We start from the raw sequence: 22,057 nt of genomic DNA on the forward strand, positions 1-22,057 counted from the left end.
GCATCTGAACAATGCAGCAGTAAATACTCTTGTCTGGAGGTCCTTTATCCCAGGGGTTTCACACTAGAAAATATATTCCCGGGAATGGAAAATTAGAAGATGGTATTTGCGATTTTTACTTTTAACATGGGCTTTCCAGAAAGGCTGGAGAAATTCCCATTTGAACAGACAGTTTACGAGAGTATGCTCTCCCCACGTTGCTGAGAACATTAAGTGTCATAGCTAGCTTAAATTTTCTGTAGTCTGAGGGGTGTTGAGTGACATCAGTAATTGGAGTCCCTTCATCTGGTTGTGGATTAGGTGAATCTTCTCATCTGTGAATCGCTTATGCCTACTTTATTGCCCATTTTTCTAAGATGTGTCTTTCATGTCAATGTGTACAAACTCTTAATATATTATAAAATGTAACCCCTGGCTTGTCATTTACATTAGAAATCTAGAGGGCTGGGAAGGCCTGCTTAAATACTCATTATTAAGTTTGAAAAGCTTAAAGCTATCAAAGCAGAAATAGACATATTTATTTATATAAAAATGAAAAGCTTATATGTAGTAAAATGTACCATAAGCAGAGTAGCTTTGGCAGATTTGCAAGTTTAAATGATCACTCCACCACAGCTGAGAGAATGAATTTGAGGGGAGATGGTAGGAGATGGTGGGAGATGGATTAGGAGGTTGTTTCCCAGGTCTCCATGACAGAGAATGGACGTGAGCAAACCGAATGGATAGATCTTGCAGGTTGACTGAATGCAGGGGAGTGAGGCACAGAGCATCCACAAACACAGATATTCATGTATTTTACCTAGCATTTATTTAACATGGGCTAAGAAAGAAGAATGTGAGTCCAAAGAAATAAGCAGAGCCGGTTTTGTTAACATTTCCACTATGTACTAGTGGGGACCTCAGACAAACCCCCTGAGCTTGAGTTTCCTCATCTGGAGGTGGTTGAAATCGAATGAGCGGGTATCAAAGCTCCCAGAGCAGAACCTGGCACAAGGCGGGCCCTCAGTGCACCTGAGCTCTCAGCCGCCTCCTTCTCTCTCTGCTCCCTCCTAGCTGTCACCTGGCTGGGCCCATGGAAAATGCACGCTCATCCTGGGCAGTGGTTACAAGGCCTGCTTGCCAGTCAGAATCACCAGGAAAACTGCTTTAAATTCACAGATTCCTGGGCTCTGCTCCCAGAGGTTCTAGTTCTGTTGATCTGGTGTGGGGCTCAGGGATGGTATTTTTATCACGCTGCCCAGGAGACGAGATGCTTAGCCAGACTTGGAAACTGATTCCCCAGAGGGTGCAGAATCTAGTGGAGAAGACAACATGATATAAACTGTGTCTGCTTGGTTAAGTTTTTCAGAAGAGCACAGTGGTTCTCTGGGGGGAAGCATGGAAGTCTCCCAGAGAGGGTGAGATCAAGCCTTGAGGTAGAGTCAAAGGACATCCCGGACACAAGAACCAGCTGTGTAAAGCCAGGAAGTGGCCTCTGTGCTGTCCCTGTAGGGGGTGGAGGGAGGCAAGGTTGGGGTTAAATGGGGAAGGCCCTTGAATGCTGAGCTAAGGAGTTTGGACTTTATCACGTAGGCAATGGAGGCTCATCAAAGGTTTTTAAAGCAAGCAAGTAACGTGCTAAGAACTTGTCTTAGGGACTTAGTCAAACAACCCTGGCAGCAGTGTGGAGAATGCACTCTACAGATGTTAGGGATTGTCTTTGTTAAAACTATGATGATCCAAACAGCTTTATTTGGAAAATATACCCTTTATGTGATCCTCTACTCTGGTCAAGGTGAGTGAAAGTACAAAAATAAGAATGTGGTCTAAGTGATAAGACACAGAGAGCAAAGCATTGCAATTGTGCCTTATGCTATCACTCAAGACAAACACGTTTAAACTTCCAGCTTCTCATTTCAAAGTTGTTAGCACTTTTCCTTTAATAACCTTGTGTGAAACACAGGTTGAAAAATGGCAAAATTATTCCACCAAGAGGTGACCTCAGCTGCTCAAAAAACTTCACTGAATTTAAACCATAACTTTATGTTTGACAAGGAATAGCAACAACAGATCCTTTTTTCTTTTGGACAGCTACACATGATTCAGTATTAGTGACAGAAGAAATTAAACCAGAAAGTGTCCCTTTTTGCAAAGCAATTTAATGATGAAATCAAAAAGAGCTCTCGACTTCCAGACCTGTTCACAAGTCCTCAGGCTGTTTTTGGTGCAGAGGAGATGAAATGCGCTTGCCCAGCCCAGGAGACACAATGGCACTTGGAGGCTTTGCTATGGGAGACGTTACAGATGGGGTGAGGGAGAGGGAAAGGGAGAGAGATACTGGTTAGAAAAGATTTACTGTCCTAGGCCTGCGGACGAGATGGGCAGCACCCAAAGACAGTTTGGCAAATCAGAGGATTATTTGCAACACTAAGCCACCTCCCCCAGGCGCCATGAGAACTGAAGCAGTGCTAAAGTGCAAACAAGGCACAAAGCCAGGCTTCCCAGGAGGATCACAACAATAGCGGCAGCAGCAGCAACTGCAGGGGAAGGAGCTCCAGGGCAATTGTAACATTTTCCTTGAAAACATGCAGATTCTAAGGGAAGAAGATAGGATTCTCCCACACTGAGACTCTCCCATTAGCTTAGAAAATAATGAGTTTTCTTTGAAAATAATAAACAAATTGACTTTTTCTGATTATAAAAATGTTTGTGGTAAAAGTTCAGAAAAGGAAAGAATGTAAAAATAACCCACATTGCCACCACCCAGCAATAAACACTCCTAATATTTTGAAAACTATCTAACATCTCTCTAGTCATACCTACTCAAAAAGATAAATAATTTTTTAAAACTGAGGCCTTACTGTTTTTCCATTCAGTAATATATTGCGGACATCTTAAAACTGATAAATATAGATCTACATGATTTTTTGTTGGCTGCATAATATTTAGATGTGAATGATTTATTTGAACAATTTTTTTTTTTTTTTTGAGACGGAGTCTCACTCTGTGCCCAGGCCAGAGTGCAGTGGCGCGCTCTCGGCTCACTGCAAGCTCAGCCTCCGGGGTTCACGCCATTCTCCTGCCTCAGCCTCCCGAGTAGCTGGGACTACAGGTGCCCAACACCACGCCCGGCTAATATTTTTGTGTTTTTAGTAGAGACGGGGTTTCACCGTGTTAGCCAGGATGGTCTCGATCTCCTGACCTCGTGATCCGCCTGTCTCGGCCTCCCAAAGTGCTGGGATTACAGGTGTGAGCCACCGCGCCCGGCCTTAACAATTCGTTTTTAATAAAACTTTAATAAAATTTCAGAGTTTAACAAAACTTAAGCATATTCTACTTTACTAGAATTTACAAAGAATTCCTTGAAAATGTTATTGCAGACATGATAACATAGAAAGGTTGTGTGTGCCCTGTTAGAATATGTCTTTTTTTTTTCTTTTTGATACGGAGTGTCGCTCTGTCGCCCAGGCTGGAGTGTAGTGGAGCGATCTCGCCTCACTGCAAGCTCCGCCTCCGGGTTCACGCCATTCTCCTGCCTCAGCCTCCCGAGTAGCTGGGACTACAGGCGCCCGGCTAATTTTTCGTATTTTTAGTAGAGACGGTTTCACTGTGTTAGCCAGGATGGTCGGCATCTCCTGACCTCCTGCTCCGCCCGCCTCGGCCTCCCAAGGTGCTGGGATTACAGGCGTGAGCCATCGCGCCCGGCCAACTTTCTGGTTTTTCAGTGTGTGTATACATACACATATGCTTATCCAATTGTCTGTTTTGGATAAAGTCTAAAAGTAGAACTGCTGTGTCGGAAGGCGAGCCACAGAATAGACAGCTCCTAGCACACAACCACCTCTCCCTGTCCCCGCACTGTGGACACTGTAGGTTGTGCCTGACCAGTGTCTAGTCCGCCCTTTCCCTTACAACAGACTGTAACGGTTAGAGAAGAGGACGACACCCATCTCAACTCACCTTCCCTGCGGTGAGGACAGGGCAACTCCACCCCTAGGTGCTTGATACAAGCCTGGCCAATTGAAATGCCACAGCCTCCCAGTGCCAGCGATTGGCTCAGGGATGGTCCCCTGACCCAATTGAGTCCAGGAAGAGCCAGGGCCCAGGCTTGGGCTGGAGCTACAGGAAAGGAGATTGCTGGGTCGGCAGTAAAGATGATGGAGCCTGGAGCTGCTGCCAGTCACCCCGGGAGAGTGTTACCCAGGAATGAAGCCAGCACAGGAAGGCAAAGCTCAGGAAGAGAGAGAGAGATGAAAGAGAGACACACAGAGTTTTAGTCCCTGGACCCAAGCGATTTGGAGCCAACTTTCTCTCTTAAATCTTTTAATTTTCTTTTCTTAAATCATTGTAGTTGTCTATCCCTTGTAATTTAAAACTCCTGGATACCGGGGGAAAAGTCATTCACTGAGACTGGCCCCAGTACAGGGGCCTCTGCCCCCGGACCCTGCCTGCATCTAGTGATCTTTCCTGCCCTGCCATCGGCCTTAGCGACTGATCCCAGTCGGGACACTTGAGCGGAGCCGGGCGCAGAGAGACACCCCGCCCTCGAGCCAGGAAGAGACGCTTCTCCCAGGCGCCTGCGCAGAGAGCCTGCGGCTGCCCGGGCTCACCCGCTTCTGTGTCCTGAAGTCTGATCGCCCCACTTAAAAGAAAGCATGACTCATCAACTAAATGGACGAACTCTGGAGTACAGGATAGAAACAACTTCATTTTTAAATATTTTCTGCTGGACTTCTCAGAGTCACTAGCATGCTAATCTGCATCAGGACTCTCCAAAGGCCCAGTGTGGTCAGTGTGCAGAGCAGGAGGCGGGCTCTGGGGCCGGCCAGCCCGCAGGCTTCCGGGTGAGAGTGCCAGGCAGTGCCTCGAGCTGGAGACCTCAGACAAGTAGCTTAACCTCTCGGAGCCTCCATTCCCTCCTTCCTAAAGCACCTACCTCATAGAGCTGTTGTGAACATTACGAATGCAAAGTGCTTGAAGAGCACCGGAAACAAACAGTCTGCAATAAATGTTAGCTATTAACATTTTAGCATTAACGTCTAGAGTGTCCTCTTTCCATCCTTGCCCCGTCTGAGGACTGTTGTCTTCCTGACTGGAATGCAAGCTCTTCTGCATTCTGTTTGCACTCGGGTGTGTCTGGCCTCCACACTGTCCTCTTAGCCCTGCTGGAGTTCTTCGTGGATGGGCTGCAGTCCCAGTGCCGGGATGGGGCCTTCCTGCGGGGCTGCTCTTCTCCCCTGAGGTTTACTTAGGGCTGGCGTTCAGGGCACTTTTGTTTTTTCAGCCTCAGAATGTTGTTTTTTATTGGAATGGTGCGCCCTGGAGTAACAAGAGTAAATAGAGGTGTTTGGCATCCCCGACCCCACACGCCCTGATCTCCTGGGGGAGGAAGAGGCAAGTGGGCAAGAGAGGGGGCCGTTGGCACTCGAATTGCAGTTCAGAAGGACCCCTCCGTGGCGGTGGTCTTAAACACAAGTCACCCTGCCTGTGAACTTCTGGCAAGGGATCCTTATTTTAAACAGCGTTTGTTTGGTTTTGGCTGGGCTGCACCCCCCCACCCCCACCCCCATACCAAAATATGGAACAGTTCTTCCCAGGGAGAAAATTCTTACCTCTTCAGACACCTACTTGATGCCCCAGAGCATCGCCCCCTGTGCACTAAATATGGAACTGTCTCCTTAAGAGTCACGTCCATTTCCAGGCACAGGTGTCCAGGGAGGCCTCCTTGTACTTGAGCCAGTAGTGATGCCTCAAGGTCAAATCAAAACTGAAACTTCTCATGGCCTAGCACTAGAAAAGTGGCCAAGTCAGGAGGGCATGTTGCCCTCCTTTATCCTTAAGCCCTTTCTTGAAAGACCATTGGACAATATATTAGAATGCAAGAACTCTCCCACTGGGTGAGCACCAAAGACTGAGCAATGTGGCTGGCAGGCAGGCTGGGGAATGTTTCTTGTTATTCTGATATTAATATTTCTACTGTGGCTTTCCTCTGCTTGGCATTTGCCTGGATTCTTTTTCCATCCGTCTATTTTCCACTGTCCTGCATTGTACACAAGGATGACGCACTATGGGTGAACATCACTCTTTGCTTCTACTGCCTACTCAGCCATGTGCGGGACAGCAAAATGCTTCCAAGTGCAGCGCAGGACAGTGTTCCTGCCAGGTTCCTTGTGCGCCTCTACCTGTGATGCTGAGTGCATATCTGGGGACCCAGAGAGGTCACTTAAATTCCCATGTTTCATCTTTCCCCTGTCAAGTCATGCATGGGAGAACCAGGCCAAGAGATTGAGTTTGGGTGCTAAAATTTGGTTAAAAAATAAATAAAAGACGTTAAAGAGCTAACTTTTTACCAAGTTTGGCCTGATAACATTTCTCTTCCAAGACTTTTCCCAGGACTGAATTCCAATTTTTAAGCAAATGTGTAGTAATTAGCAGTCAACAGTTTATGTGCATCTATCCATTGTGGAGCAGTGGGTGGGAGAGTGGCTAATAAAGAAACAGAAATCTACAAATCTGGCTTTCACTGGTTGCTTGCTGGGACTGTAACCAAGACTCAAATACAAATAGTCAATTGTTATTTGTAGAGCCTGGGGATTAAGTGCATGGGCTTTGGCATCAGGCAGATCTGGGAGCTAATCTCAGGGCTGCCACTTAATAGCACATTATCTAACTTCTGTAAGCATTAAACATCAGTTTCCACACCTTCGGGATGGGGCAATAATTCTACTTCACAGGAATTTGGGGAGGATGGCATAAGAAAATCTACCTGATCTACTGTAAAATCAGAGCCTTGGTTCATGTGGAGACATCATTGGGAGAATGAGGAGTCAGGCCTCACAGTGAAGGGGATGTTTTATATATCAGAGAAGGCTGGCATCTAGAATGTCCTGAGGGTCATAAAGCAGGAGCAGATAACCCAGTGGAAGAATGAACAAAGTAACCAAATGCAGACTTTTCAGAGGAGCATACTCAGGTGGCCATGGAACACAGGAGTGTTCAACCTCATTGACAATGGAAAATGCCAGGCAAAACACAGAGAGCTGCCATATACACCCACAGGACAGCTAATGTGAGGACAACTGGCAACATCCCATGTTGGAAAGAGTATGAAGCATGGGACTGTGAACTGGCGCAGCCACTTTGGAAAATGGCTCAGCTTTCTCTACTGGAGTGGAGGATGCTGCACATGGCCTATGGCCCAGCAGTTCCTGTGGGCATCAGGAGGCATGTGCAAGAGTGTTCAGAGCAGCACTGTTACCATGAGTTACAATAACCGTAATCTGGAACTGGCTCAGATGTTATTCAGCAATAGAGTGGAGAGGTGGATCGTTTGTCATGCAGCGGAATGTTAAATAGCAATGAAGACGAATGGATCACAACTCTATGCAGCAAGATGGATGAATTCCAAATATTGAGCAGAAAAAGCTGGACACAACACATACGTCCCATATATTTGAAATTCACAAAATGCAAGACAAAATTCAACTTTGGAGATGCATATTTGGTGACTGGCAATCAAAAGCAACAGGGAAGTGATTACCTTAAATGTCAGGGAAGTGATTACCTACCTTTCATGAGGAAAGGGGCTAGTGGCAAGGAAGGGGAATGGACATGATTTCTGGGATGTTAGCCGTATTGTGTTTCTTTTTTAATGTCAGTGATGGTATACCAATATTTGCTTTTGATAATTCACTCAATTGTGTATTTTTGCTTTGTAAACTATTTCTGTTATGTGTGTGCCATATTTCACAATAAAAAGACTAAAAAAAAAATGCACGTCAAACTTTTAGCACTGTATAAGTTCTCATTAAATGAGATACTTATTTGTTTCAAGAATATTAACCTGGAGATGTTTAATTAGAACTGCAAAACTAAATGAAGTGTTTCAAAATGACAACTCTTCTTCTAGTTGTAAAAGTAAAGAGTGAGACATAAGGTGCCTGGCCCAAGAATGCATCTGGAGACACAGCCATGGAGCCACCTTTCCTGGAGATGTTAATCAAACTAGCAGGTTGCAGGCAAACGCAAGACACTGTGCTCTGCAAGTCCACACCCAGCAGAGCCCAGGAGAATCACCTAGCCTGAGAGGCAAGAATTTCTGACGGTGGAGACAGCATGGGCATTTTATTTAACCTCCCTGATGATTCTAACCTGCAGCCAGGGTTGTGGAACCTGCACTAGTGCTGAGGTGGGAGGTGAAAGCTGCTTTCAGAGGCCCCCAAGGAGAACAGCTATCCCAGGGGTGGAGCAGAAGGGCCTTTAGCAGACCCTGAGCTGACAGTTTTGTGGAGCAGGCTGAGAGGAGTAGAAATGGGGGCGGCTGATCCCCAACTCTGCCTCCTCTGAATGAAAAGTTGAGAGAAATTGGTTTCTTGAGACAGCAGCACTTCTGTGTTCATGAATCTGTCCCTGGTCCCTTTTAAGGACTGATCCTGGGATTAATTTTTCAAAGAAGGGCACTGACATCACTTGGCTCAGCATCATCCTGGATAGCAGGCCACATACTGGATGCACAGACACCAATGGTTGCAAATATGATTTTCAGACCTGAGAAATTCTGACTTTTTAACTATTTAGAAAAGTTACAAGGCGTTTCAATGATATAACAATAAATGAAAATGCTGGTATATACATTTATGAGTCTTTCTCAAAACACATACGCCTCTAGAGACAAAAGACATGGTATGAAATGAAGTTAAGAGAGACAAATCTCACGTGAGGGATGTGTGTCACACATTCCCCTCTCATCCGTTTATTGTGAAATATGGCGAACACACACAGGACCACAGGACCTCTGAGCAGGCCACTGATGCCTCTTCCCCTGCCGGGAGTGTAACCTTTCTGGACTGCTATCACCTGCAATTTTGATTTTAATCACCCAGAGTTAGCAGCAGACTCCACAGATTAAAGGGCAGGATACCCAACAAGATTGCTCTTATTTCAGATGCCAGCCACAAGTTTTGGGATCCCCATGCCACCCACACTTCTGACCAAATGCTGTAAGATCAGGAGGTTCCCATAACTCCCCTCAGTTTTAGTAATTTACTGGAATGACTGACAGAATTCAGGAAAGCACTATGCTTAGGAATAGCAGTTTTATTATAAAGGAAGGTGCAGGAGGTTTATTATATTGGAGGCGCCTCCTCCAATACATCAATGTGTTCACAAAACACAAAGTGCCACTGAGCTTCAATGTCCAGGTTTTATCGGAGTTTCTCTGTGAAGGTATCATTGAAACATTGGCCATGTGTGTGAACTCAGCCTTCAGCTCTCCTCCCCTCCTTGGGGGCCAGGCTGGCTTAAAGCCCCAACCCTGTAATCACATGTCTGGTCTTTATGATGACCAGCCACATTCTGAGTCATCTTGTTAGGTAAACTAAGACAGTCAAATGACTCAGGAAATTCCAGGGATTTAAAGTCTGCCTCCCAGGAAATAAGGACAATGGCTAGTCAGATTCTTTATGATCCAACAAGCCTTATACTCTGGGACACCATGTACAGAAAGAGAAAAATAGGATCCTGCCATCTCAAAGACAGCTTTCGTCTAAGAGCCATATGTAAGAGAGTATTTAAGCCAGCCCTGATATGAAACGGAGCTCTAAATAGAACAAATGCTCAAATTCAGAATGTTCTATTTAAAGTAAAATGCTGTTAATTGGCAAGTGTGACGCTTCCTGCCACCCCATAGGCTGTGGGCTCATGGGAAAGATCCAAGCAGTTTGGAGAATACCTACCTGACCAGCACTAACCTAAGGAGTTTGTGTAAATCTAAATTACAATGTAGCAATTTATAGTCAGGAATATTTTGATTAGGCAATTCAGAATCCTTGTACCAGCCTGTTAATGCCTTCTTCCATCTGCAGCAAAGCCAACAAGCAGAGCAAATGTATAAGAGAATGGTGCTTGGTGAGTGTGGAATTGGAGCATTGCAGAACACCACACATTCTCACTTTGGAGCCCTTTTCCAATACTCTGGGTGCACGACTTACCTTCATTTTCAAAACAGAATGTTGTCCTTAGATAGGCTTATCATATTTGTTTCTATGCAACCTTACATATATTATGTTGTGTTTCCTTGAGGACATATCAAGATCATCTTGGTTGACCTTCACAGATTAACAAGTTTCTTTCAGTACATGTTTACCCTTAAATGTGAGAGTGAGTCATTGCTAAAAATGGTTTAACTCATACTCTTATCCAGTTCTGAATCAATTATGACCAGCCACTTTTAGAGGGTTAAATTTCTGAACTTACCCCAGAATTTGGCCTGAATGCTTCTGTACATAGTATGAAGACTTCATCTGTTGGCATAATTAAAAAGCCATCCTTCATTCCAGCCCATGTTTACTCCTCGAGGCATGTGTGACTAATTGCAGGCATTTATTACATGCTTAGTGGTCTGGGTGGTATGTCCTAAATGTTGTTTTCTTGATATTTGATTGTTCAGTCGAAGCCTTTATACATCTTTCAGCAGCAGGGCATGAATAAAGAATGACGTTCCTTCACAATGGCACTAGGATGGGCCCAGGGATTGCAGAGGAATTGGAGGGAGGGAGGAGGAGAGAAGCTCACAAATACAAGGCCACTTCTGCCTCTGATGGATCTCAACTGGGTATGATTTGTTTGTTTCTTTTCTTTTTTTTTTTTTTTGGAGACACAGTTTTGCTTTTGTTGCCCAGGCTAGACTGCAATGGCACAATATCGGCTCACTGCAACCTCCGCCCCCCGAGTTCAAGCAATTCTCCTGCCTCAGCCTCCCAAGTAGCTGGGACTACAGGCACGCACCATCATGCCTGGCTAATTTTTTGTATTTAGTAGAGACAGGCCTTCACCATGTTGGTCAGGCTGGTCTTGAACTCCTGACCTCAGTGATCCACCGGCCTCAACCTCCCAAAGTACTGGGATTACAGGCGTGAGCCATCACACCCAGCCGGTATGTTTTCATTTTCCAAGATTGTTAAAAGAAACGGCAGCTGTTCCAGAGAGTCAAGCCCTGCAACTGAAGCAACATCTAGCTTCAATCACTCAGCACAGTGTCTGCCTCGTAAGCCGATGTTTCAGAAGTGCTCTGAGAGCTGCCCACCCTGGGGTCTAAAGGACCCAGAGTTGGACACACGGTTAATTGGCAGGCCTAAAATACCAACATGCCACGGACAGTCCAGTCAGGAGGCTGTCATGAGGCCAGTGTGGTTTCTTTGGGAGCAGCCTTTCAGAAGAAGAAGGGAGAATTTTTGTCAGCTGCCCTGGGAGCAGGCCCGGCTGCTGCACGTGGCAGATGGGGTGTTCCATCTGTTTTCTCTCGGGAGTGGTCCTGAGTCCTCACATGTCCCGTGACAGACATGCCTCAGAAAACAGTGCAGTACATAAGCGGGTAGAATCACCAGAGACTCCACCAGAAATTAGTGCAGGCCTTAGTGAGCCCTGAGTCAACGACCCGTGCACAGAATCTTCCCCCGCTGGCAGCTGCAAACCTCACTGAGGCACAAACTCAATACCATGCCCAAAACAAGCACCTTTATCCATCCTCCAACTCCTTCTCTCTGTGCTTCCTGCCCCAGTTACTGGCAGCAACGTCCACCCAGAAACATGGAGATCCGTCCCAACGAGTCCCTGCTCTCACCCCCACAGCAACCCATCAACAAGTTCAGCCATTTGTTCTCCAACTTTTCTCAAATCTACCCACTTTTCTACATCTCAACTCCAGCACCTTACTCCAAGTGACAGCCATCTCTCTCCTGAAGAACTCTGACAGCTTTCTACCTGGTCAGCCACATTCACTGCCCCTCCAACCACTCTCATCCTGGTCCAGGGGGATATTTTTTTTTAACACAAATTATGTCACTGCCTTAATAAAAGCTTTTCAGTAATCTTTCACTGGCCTTGAGACAAAGACCGATAACCAGGTTCTGCAATTCCAGTCTCATCTTGGGCCACACGCCACCCCACAAATCTCAGCACACAAGTCCTGGCTGCTGGGTTTCCTCTCGGTTCACTAACACTTGGACCTGATGCTCCCTCTGCCTGCAATGGGGCTTTTGCAACTCCACCCATTCTCTCTTTTTAAAAATTGTGATATATATTATCACATACATAACATAAAATGTACCAGTTTAAGCACTGTAAGTGTACAGTACAGTGCCATTTAATGCCTTCACATTGTTCTGCAGAAATATGAAACGCTTCATGAGTCCTCCTTGCACAGGGGCCATGCGAATCTTTCCTGTATTGCTCCAATTTTAGTATACATGTTGCCGAAATGAGCACCCTACCCCCTTTTGTCTATAAACTTTGACTCATCTTTGGATTTTGGCTTAAAAGTCACTTATTCAGAGAAGGCTTCAAAACCAGGCTCAGTGCCCCACTGCACATCACCTTGGCTTCACAGCACTTGGTGGCAGTGATGTGATGGTTGGATTGGTGTCTGTTCCTCTTACTAGACTGCAGGCTCCATGCAGGCAACACTCAGGCCTGGAGGGTGTAAGGCACATGGTTGGGTTCCATATAGCCTAGTTCAATGAACAATGCTTGAATGAATGGAGAAATGCGGTTCTACCCACAGTGAAGACCACCCTTGACATCATTATAGAAAATCATGTGGTTCCATGGTGTCTTAAAAACTATTTCAGAGTAGGATCTTGGCTTCACCTTTCGAAAACCAAAACGCACAGTGAAGTGTCTTTTCTCCCTTTTCTCAAACAGAAGAGCAATTTTCCTCCAACCATTAATTTGGGCTTCATCTCTTACAAAAGAGGAAGCCACCTGGTAATTTCTAAATGGTAGGTTTTCCATTGATTTTGTTCATCAAAGTTTCAAAACTAGCAAATCTAGAATCAGACTTCTGAAGTAGTTTGTAATTTCTGAAAGCTAATGTGAAGTGGAATTTCTTTCTTTCTTTCTTTCTTTCTTTCTTTCTTTCTTTCTTTCTTTCTTTCTTTCTTTTTTGTTTTGAGACGGAGTCTGACTGTTGACCAGGCTGGTGTGCAGCGATCTTGGCTCACTGCAAGCTCCGCCTCCCAGGTTCACGCTATTCTCCTGCCTCAGTCTCCCAAGTAGCAGGGACTACAGGCACCTGCCACCACGTTCTGCTAATTTTTTATATATTTTTTTAGTAGAGACGGGGTTTCATTGTGTTAGCCAGGATGGTCTCGATCTCCTGACCTCGTGATTCGCCCACCTTGGCCTCCCAAAGTGCTGGAATTACAGGTGTGAGCCACCGCTCCCTGCAGGAGCTTCTTTTACAGTAAGACTCTCAGCCCGATCCTCCCCACCATGTCTGCAGAGAAGCACTGTCTCACCCATCGGGGATTGAGTGTGGAACATGCAGATGGGTCTCCCTGGAACCGGAAGTGTGTCTGCACCCGCCAAGTTCATGAAAAACTCAGCCACGCTGGACTCTAGGAAGCCCTGCTATGGGGCCAGATGGGGTGGATCTAGGATTTCATGGGACCAAGGACTCAACCCAGAGTTAGAGCAAGAATAGGTAACATTCACTTATGCGACCGTTCACACTGTGTTACTCATAACACCAGGAGCAAGAGATGAACCTCATCTGCATCTACAATAGCATCCTAAGGAGATAACATTCAGAGGTCAAGCAGCTGCCCCAAGAGGCTTTCAAGGAGTGCTGGGCCAGATTTGTTATCTGATTTTAGTACTAAAACTCTTGTGCTTTTCACTCCACTTTGCTCCATATGGCATTCACCACTGCATTTTCAGAAGCAACTTCCACTATAATGGCACCCTCGAAGTGGCATAAAGATCTGGTCATTTGCACCACAAAGCCATACAAAGTAGAAAGATTGGTGCCCTATGACTGTAAGGCCTTTTAATGTGACTGAACACTCAGACTTGACCACACACTCTGTGGTTGTTCAGAGTGTGTGGACTCTCTGGCTGATCAAAAGCCCGAGAGGGGGCAGCACATGATGAGCAGGGCTACCCGGTAATGCTAAGCCCCTAAAAAGTCCTGGTCCCATGAGCCATGCCCCAGGCTCTGCCTCGACTGTTCGGAGTGTCCTGTGTAAACACTGTCTTGAAGCTGGTGTCTATTCTGGCTTTCTGCAGTTTCACTTAATCTTGAGGGGAAAAGCAAGGATGCCCTCTGCCTCCATGCGTAGATTCCCATAAGCTGGGTCCCCCGGGCTTCCTCTAAATCCTGCCTGTCCCCACCCTCCTCATAGAGATCCCAGTGAAGAACACGCTAATCTCTTTGAGCGAGTGAGGAATGAAACGCATAAGTCTCCCACTGCAGGATCAGGGCGTGCTGAGATAACCCCTCCAGCTCTTGGCCCAGGAGGTGATAAAAGAGGCACCTGCCATGAAGTCACCAGCTGAAGCCTCCACCCTTGGCCCTCAGCACCCCCATCCAGCCTTGGCCCCACTGAGCCAACGATTCCAGTGACCCTAAACATCCCACAGTTCCATATCTCCCGTCTCCCCATGAGGCTTCCCGGCTTTCTGTCGACAAAGCTGCCTTTCATCACCTCTGTGGCATGTTCCCCTCCACGCGCCCTCCATGACCCTCACCTCCTCTGCCCTTGGCCACAGCTCGTTCCCCTCCATGTCAGCTGTCAGACTCCAACTGCAGCAGCCCTTGAGGCACTCAGCTTTATTCACACAGCAACACAAACACACATCCCCCCAAACTTTTGTTCTCTGCCTCCTTTTAGGTTTTCCAAAGCTCCTTTGTTTGAAAAAGAAATCTTCCCAGGACTCCCTCATCTTACCTCCATAGTCTCACCTTCCACCAGATTCCAAGAAGATTTCAAACAATTTGGGGTGTGGGGGAAGTGTTTTATAATGATTTCTGTTCTTTTCGTAATTGCTAAAAAGTCATTTTCACCATCATTGTAATTATTATTTACTCTTGATTTTCACTCTGATCCCTACTTATACAATTATTTCTCCTGACATAAAAACCTTCTGCTTTTGTATTCCTTTAAATTAATGGTTTTATTGTTGAATCTTAACTTTGTCCCCTTAAGAATAGTTTCCAGTGAGTTCTGCATTTTACAGTCTGTACCTGCTCATTTTTCCTTTCAGGTGTGTGTTTTCTCACATGATGACTTCACATGAGGGCACACTGTAAGTGTAAAGGCATCCAAGAACATGCTACGGTTGGGGATCACATCTCCCTGAGGCACAGAGGACGGCTGTGTTTGTTCAGGTATTTATTCCTGTTCATTGACTCTTCCTTGCTTTTCGGGAAAAATCGATGCCCTTAGAAAACCACCAGAGGACCAGGCAGAGTGGCTTGCGCCTGTAATCCCAGCACTTTGGGAGGATGAGGTGGGAGGAACCCTTGAGCCTGGGTGGTCGAGACTGCAGTGAGCCATGATCGTGCCACTGCACTCCAGCCTGGGTGACAGAGCAAGACCATGTCTCCACAATAACAACAAAAAGAGCCACCAGTGGTTGTAGAGAAATGCTAATGATTTTTTAAGGGGAAATTCTTAAGTGCAACTAATCCATTATCAAGTGCTTACTTATTTCTAGCACCTATAGTTTAAACAATTTTACTATTTTTTTTTCTTTTTTTGAGAGAGAGTCTCGCTCTGTCACCCAGGCTGGAGTGCAATGGAGCGATCTTGGCTCACTGCAAGCTCCCGGGTTCATGCCGTTCTCCTGCCTCAGCCTCCCGAGTAGCTGGGACTACAGGCATCTGCCACCGCGCCTGGCTAATCTTTTGTATTTTTAGTAGAGACAGGGTTTCACCGTGTTAGCCAGGATGGTCTTGATCTCCTGACCTCGTGATCCACCCTCCTCGGCCTCCAAAGTGCTGGGATTACGGGCGTGAGCCACTGCGCCCGGCCCCATTTTACTATTAAAATTATTCATGACCATGCATTTTAGAGGGCTCACTTAACAAACTTACTGTTGAAATTGCAGAAGTGGAAAGGTGGGAAAGCAGCACTGAGGAGGAACAGCACATGGAACTGGAAGCAACCATGCAACTTTCTTTAAGCTAATCTGAAAGGGCAGTGCCCAGCTACAAAGTTGGGCATTGTGTTGGGAATTAACTTGTCTTTCTGTACTGAGTTAAGTAAGGAGAAGGGTTGCTGTGCTCTTCCATGTAGAGCGTTTGGTGGTGGGGGAGGATCTGAGTCTTCTAACAACAGCAACACAAGCTCTGACCAGTTCCTAAAGTGGAAGGTGCCCTCAGCCCGGTGGCCAGCATGGGAGGCAGCTGGAATGATGGGGATGCTGTGCTCATCAAACCCTCTGTCATTTGGTGAGTTCAAACCTGACTTCCTACTGCTTCAAGAGCATAAATCAGAAGAGGATTTCTAAGGACTTGACATCTAGCTTAGAAGAACAAAGTAGTATAATGAGACCAAAATACAACCATTCAGAGGCTTTTCCTTCTTCCTTCTCACACTGTCACTTTGGCAAAAGAGGCCTCAGTTGTCATGCTTGGTTCGCTATCCTGGGAAAATTCCTTAGAATGTCACTTTCTTATGGCTGCTGCATTCTTAGTATTTTATTCCAAAGTCACCCACATTCTCCAGATTTAGAGGCTTTGGGGCCCAAAAGTGAAAAGGGGCATCTAGTAAATGAACAACATAACATTACTTGCATTTTTACATTTTCAGGACTTGGTATGTTTTAATTTACATAATGCCTTATACATAGCACTTGAAGCTTGTTTTGCAGAGTAGAATAAAAGATATATAGAACTTTTAACATTTTAATCATTCCCAGTCATGAAGCATCCGATTCAAACATAATCACTAACTCTGAAGACAAGGATTATCCATGGCTGTGTAACAAATTACCCCCAAAACTCTGCGGCTTAAAACAACCATAAACACTTATTACCTCTCAAAGTTTTCTGTGGGGCAAGGATTTATGAGCAGCTTCCCTGGGTGGTTCTGGCTCAGGCTCTCTCATGAGGCTACAGTCAAAAAGTCAGGACTGCCGGGGCCTGATGACTTGAATGGCTAGGGAATCTACTTGCACATTGGCGAGCTCACACAGCCGGCACAATGCTGCTGGTTGCTGGTGTGAGGCCTCAGTTCCTCATCAAGCGTGCATCTCCCCAAGGCTGCTTGAGAGTCTTCATGACATGGCGGCTGCTTTCCCACAGAGTGGTCATCCTGGCAGAGACAGAGCCAGGTGGAAGCTGCATCCTTTTGATGGCCTAGTCTCAGAAGTCACATGGCCTCACTTCCACCACCTTTATTCACTAGCGGTGAGTCACTAAGTTCAGCCCATATTCAAGGGGAGGGAGTTACAGTCCACGTTTTGAAAGGAGGAGCATCAAATAATTTGCAAACATGTTTTGAAACCATCAGTGGTTATATTTTCAGGCCAATGATTTTAAACCATCATAACTTATTTTGAAGTACATTTATACCAAGTAAAATTCACAAATCTTAAATGTAAAGCTTAGTGACTTTTCACATGAGTAAATGCCTGTGTAACCATCACCTAGATCAATATATGGAATGTTTTAAACACCTCAGAAAGTTCCACCATGTGAATCTCTGAATTTGAATGTTTTGTGTACACCGTTATCACCTGCAAATAAAGATAGGCTTAATTCTTCCTTTCTAGCCTTTGTAACTTTCATTTATTGTTCTTGACTTACTGTACTATCAAGGTTGAATAGAGCTGGTATGAGTGGGTATCCCTGTCTTGTTCTCAACTTAGGGGGAAATGTGTTCACTATTTCATTGTATTTATCTGTAGAGTTTTTAATAGATAACTTTTATCGGATTGAGAAAGCTTTCTTCTGCTCCTAGTTTGATTGAGTTTTGGATATAGAAAAGTAAGTAGAATAACGACTCATGATTTTGCTACTTCATCATAGCTTTAAGCATTTGCCAGAGTATTGTCTTTAGCTGTGAATGTTCTTTATCTAATTTACAAAAAAGCAAATTGTGCTAGGCCTACACATGGAAAAATATTGTCCAGGCAGTCTTCAATCTCCAAATATGTTGATCTTCAAATGTGTATGTTTGTCAGTTCCTTGGGAATTGTGAGACTTTTTCACATGAAACCTTAGTTCTGCTCGCTGCTTCAGTATTTAGGTCAATTCCAAAAGTCTATTTAATTACCTTATGCCCGAAGTATGGCTCTGTGCCATGGTTGTGGGGAGTGGGAGAGGGGTTTTGAAGAGAAATGGAAGGGAGAAGAGAGAGGAAGCCTAGGCACCAGCAGCACCAAGTGCAGCAGCGTACAGAGAGTACAGTTCTCACAGCCAAAGACTCATGGAGCCACCCCAAAGCCGGGTGTGGCTGACATTTGTGAATTGGCATTCTGTAACTCAGGGCCCTATAAACCTTGCCACATGTGGCGAGAATTTTTAAATATCTCAACAGCCAATTCACATGGCTTTAAAAGCAATAAATTTTAAAACAAGAACGTTTGAATGGCACTGACAAAGTGTCCTCAGATGCATTATCACATTTACTCTTCAGCGCAGCCCTGTGAGGTTCACATCCAGGCCTCACGGAGGAGGACACTGAGGCCGGGAGACTTTCCAGGTCTTGCCGGGGATGGCACAGCTTGGCTTTGGTGCCCAGGACTGAGCCATGACTTAGGGCATGCGCTCTTTTCATTGTATTGTGTTCGCAACGATTGCCTAACAACTTTTTATACGGTTTTAAAAAATTACTGCAGCAGATATGTCTGTGCTGAATGTAACTTAAGATGTTAGTTTGCTTCACGTAAACTGAAGCGGCTCATTTTCGGTCCCCAGCTTTTCGTCAAGGTGCGTTTAGCCATTTGGCTGAACAAATAGAGGGACTGTTTCTTCCTCCTCCTTCTCTCAGCACATTCACCTTTTCAGCACAGAATTTTATGAATTCTGCTCCAGTTGTCCAGGTATAAGACAGGGAGAAATCTGGAGAAGGAATACTAGTTCTATAACTTGGCAAAGACTATCTGCCATAAGCCTAATAGTCAATGAAAACCACTGAGCGTACACATTTCATTTACATTTCCCATCGCCAAGTGCAAGGCCCTGCCTTGGGAACTTTTAGGGCCATAACTGTGGAGTTTCAGAGAGCAAGTCTCAATTCACTAGTTAGTCCTTAATGTAGATGTTTGGACCACTCTTGTTTTTAAAGTGGTAAAACACACACCAGAACACCGTCGAGCATACACGTTTTGGATGTCAGATTGATTTTCAGGCAGGCAGTGGTCTGCAAAGCTGGCAGAGGAGTGGCCCGGCGAGGTGGCTCACACCTGCAATCCCAGCACTTTGGGAGGCTGTGGTGGGTGGATCACTTGAGGTCAGGAGATGGAGACTATCCTGGCTAACACGGTGAAACCCCGTCTCTATTAAAAATACAAAAAATTAGCCGGGCGTGGTGGCAGACGCCTGTAGTCCCAGCAACTCGGGAGACTGAGGCAGGAGAATGGCGTGAAACCAGGAGGCGGAGCTTGCAGTGAGCCAAGATTGCGCCACTGCACTCCAGCCTGTGCGACAGAGCGAGGCTCCATCTTAAAAAAAAGAAAAAAAAAAAAAGCTGGCAGAGGAGCTCCTTTGGATAGAGGACACTTCAACATTGATGGGGGCGGGGTTCCGCGGCTCCCTGCGGAGTGAAAACCCCGTGCGCCACAGGGCACTTCCGTGAGCCGGAGGAGCAGCAGGGCCTGGCGAGCCCATCACAGAGGGAGCCTGCGGTTTCAGAGGCGACCACAGATCCGGCTGAAGAGCTGGTCCGAGAGCAGCTGGCTCTGCTGGGTGTGGCCAGCGTCTCTGCGGGGTACAGACCCAGCAAGGGGGCAGCAGGGCCCTCAGAGCTCACATAACAAGCGCCGACCTCTGGGGAAGGCAGGCTCACATTTCCTCAAGGTTTTCTATTTGCACCAGATGAATTCAGTGTCAAATATGAAAGGGCATCTTTCCAAGGGCCGTTAAGAGAGTCTCGTTTACTATGTAAACAAGGACAGAAGGCATCGAAGCCGGCATGCCATTATTCCTTGGCTTCTGAACGTTCGAGTGGAACTGCTTGTCCCGTGATTGCTATTAGCATTAAAATATTGGTTGGATTGTCCCATGAACATGAAAGTTTACAGCAAAGAGTGATTTTTTCCAAAAGAGGAGCTGCAGCAGTATTTGAGTTCCGCTTCTACATCCTTAATTTTCTGAGGTTCCCTCAGAAAATTGGCAGAGTGGGTAGGATTTAGAAGGTTTTTCAGGGCTTCGTTTAGTCGGAATTTTTTTTTTCAGTTCCCTTAGAGATTTATTTTGAAGTGCCCCTGCCATGACTTTTCTGCCTGCCTGTGTGGCTTTCAAACCTGACCACCAAGTGTTTAGGGGTGAGTCATTTTCCCACAGGTAGGAGAGTAAGAAGAGTCTCTAGCCCCCACGGGGAGGGTCATGAGAGCAAACACGAGAGAGGACTTGGTCCTTACCAGAGGTCACCTCCAAAAAAGTGAGGTGTTCCAGTGATCATTCCCTGACCGATGACTTCCTGAGCTGTTTTCTCCAGTAAACAGTCTCTATGAGATATCATAGGAAATGAGTTTTAGACTTTCTTTCACCAAACATTTCTTTTATTGTTTTCCAGTAACATTTGCATTGTTTCACCTTGATCTCATCTACTCACCATTTGTGACATTTTTTCAAGCCTCAGTTCACATCTTTTTCATGTCCCCTTCTGGTCCTTTGAGATAACACTTTCAGAATTTTGCCATTCTGCTATGAGGCCTGTGTCTATTTGCGTGAGAAGAGTTCCACGTGGAGGAGGTGAGGGCCCAGTTGTTTGGTTTGGAGAAGCCCATGACTGCTCATTCCTCTGAGGCCCTGCCTATGCCAGGTGTATGGAGTACTTTCATGTGACATGTACAGCTCTTCCAGCTGAGCATAAAAGCAGGCTCCTCACCCTTTTATCAAATAATTGACTCAGAACTTTAACCAAGACAGATACAAGTATCTTAAGACCTGAATTTATTTTTTAATTTACTAGACATTGTGTTTAGTGTACTAATTACAGTGTATAATTAAAGAACAGCGTAGGGTTGGCTAACATAGAAGGTGGTTAAACTCTGGTGTGGAATACCCTCTCAGTAAACTTTTAAACGGCATGGGTTGTGGTTGAGTGATATGGAGAAAAGTCTTGGCCTTTGGTTCCTATTACTACTTCTCATCTCTTGCTCTTATTTACTGTTTTGGGCTGTTCATGAAAGGGATTTTTTTCTACTCCCCAGCTCTTGCTCATAGGTAATTCAATAATAGTTAAGTCATAAATATCTTAAATGAGAAAAGTTTATTCCTATTTAGATTTCTAATTACTCCGCAGAATTTGAATTCCACATAATTTGAGATTGCTTTAAGAATCCACTAATAACCAGTGCTGGAGTGCTCTCTCATCACTAATAACGGCACTAAATGTCAAATGTTCATCTAGTGATTTATGCTCTTATTTCACAGCTTTCCTTAATTGCTTTTTACATAAATCTGAGAAATAGTGATTAAAGTATTGCAGGCTTTGGCACATTTATCATTAGCTTGTAATATCTTCTGATACAGCATTAAGTGCTTGGCTAAGAGAGATGAAGCAGTGCTTTAGTCACAGGGCTTGCCCTGCTGTGGAGAAGGCTCTGTTCCCAGAAGGGAATGGCCAGTGGTGCAGACTGTCCCTGTCTCAGAAGAGCCCATCCATTTCCTGGGAATTCGTAACCCACAGCAAGAAACATCACCTTCTAATTTTCCTATGGGATCATACCCACTAGATACAAATGATAATGAAATATCCTTTGCTGCTTTAATTTTTAAAACACTGAATGCTCAGTCTGGGTGCAGTGGCTCACACCTGTAATCCCAGCAGTTTGGGAGGCCGAGGTGGGTGGCTCACAAGGTCAGGAGTTCAAGTCCAGCCTGGCCAATATGGTGAAACCCTGTCTCTACTAAAAATACAAAAATTAGCCATGTGTGGTGGTGCACACCTGTAATCCCAGCTACTTGGGTGGCTAAGGCAGGAGGATCACTTGAACCAGGGAGGTGGAAGTTGCAGTGAGCCGAGATGGTGCCACTGCACCTCAGCGTGGGTGACAGAGAGAGACTCTGAAGAAAAAAGAAAACACTGAATGCACAGGAAATGGGATCAGCCCTCAGTTTCTTCTC

General features: G+C 45.5%; 1 pseudogene; it reads right to left on the minus strand.

Moving 5' to 3' along the window:
• Positions 1 to 12,144: 12,144 nt before the first annotated feature.
• Positions 12,145 to 12,243, minus strand: LOC112440867 (U6 spliceosomal RNA; annotated as a pseudogene).
• Between the last annotated feature and the right edge of the window lie 9,814 nt (positions 12,244 to 22,057).

This window comes from Pan paniscus, chromosome 11 (assembly GCF_029289425.2).
Source record: "Pan paniscus chromosome 11, NHGRI_mPanPan1-v2.0_pri, whole genome shotgun sequence".
Taxonomy (NCBI): domain Eukaryota; kingdom Metazoa; phylum Chordata; class Mammalia; order Primates; family Hominidae; genus Pan; species Pan paniscus.